The sequence below is a fragment of the Penaeus monodon genome, chromosome 25, assembly GCF_015228065.2.
Source record: "Penaeus monodon isolate SGIC_2016 chromosome 25, NSTDA_Pmon_1, whole genome shotgun sequence".
Taxonomy (NCBI): Eukaryota; Metazoa; Arthropoda; class Malacostraca; order Decapoda; family Penaeidae; genus Penaeus; species Penaeus monodon.
In genome coordinates this window covers 39,854,851-39,855,826 of record NC_051410.1, presented here as the reverse complement: position 1 = coordinate 39,855,826, position 976 = coordinate 39,854,851, and the positions used below count along the sequence as shown (strand labels likewise).

At 47.1% G+C, this 976-nt stretch overlaps 2 protein-coding genes across 3 annotated transcripts in view; one reads left to right on the top strand and one right to left on the bottom strand.

The window, feature by feature from the left end:
• LOC119589256 (Fanconi anemia group D2 protein-like) overlaps positions 1 to 976 on the top strand; it is a 52,010-nt gene that overhangs the window by 13,261 nt on the left and 37,773 nt on the right.
• Positions 1 to 976, bottom strand: part of LOC119589257 — a gene marked incomplete in the record, with an annotated part of 20,057 nt that overhangs the window by 7,869 nt on the left and 11,212 nt on the right.

Genomic DNA, 976 nt, shown 5'->3' with positions numbered 1-976 from the left:
ACGTGTGTGACTCGAAACGAAAAAAACCCAGAGAAATACTATTCGCCATGTCGCTTGATTGACCCACCGAAAAAAATGTAAATATAATGTTAGTGAGTTACAAAGGACCCGACGCAAGAGATTAAAAGTTACGTGCATGATTAAGGTTTTGGCGATGCTTTGGTCCTTGATGTGGAATAGGAATGAAAAGGTTATAGAAATGGGACTTAACGTTATATGTGCATCGTTACACATTCATGAAATGATTACTTTGACTGTGTAGCAAAGCTTCCGAAATCTGGTTTTCATGACGCGAGTGACGTGCTGGCCTATCGTCGTGAGGTTGTTATCAGAGCCACGTCATACTCTAGTCATAACCCCCCCCCCCCCGCCACCACATCGGAAGTGCACTGCAGCATGCGTCACCTCCGCGGAATCTGTGTGGTCACAGGTCCTCTCGCCCGCCACGGCATGGCTGGGTCATGCACATTCCACACCAATGCTTTTCTTATTGTGTGCTTATCTTGTCCACTGAACCTGTTGTTGTGGGCACAGGTATGGGGTTGCCGCACGTTGCCAGTGGTGTTTCGTTTGCTTAGCTGTTCAGACAAGACATGCTGTGGTGTAAGCTCTGTATCGTGAGGCTTGATAGATAAACTTTTGAGTTGTTATTGTCGTTTGAGTCTGATTGATAACGCCGCCTCACATAGAGGAGGCGGTGCGAATTAGTTAATTAAATCAAACTTCGAACTTGATTATGCACTGATAACGTAATCTGTAAACACAGGTTATTCGCTGATTGTACCGCGGTGCATGGACAGCCTCGACTGATAGCGGAGAGGTCGTAGAAGGCAGGGGAGTGATGCAACACTCGCCCGGCGCTCGGGTTTCCAAAGGGAGATTGCTCGCATTACCGTGGTTTTGCCGTGGGAGATGCTGGGAACGGTCTGGTTTGTTGATGAATCATTGGAACAGTTTTCTTTGACCCCGTAAAAGA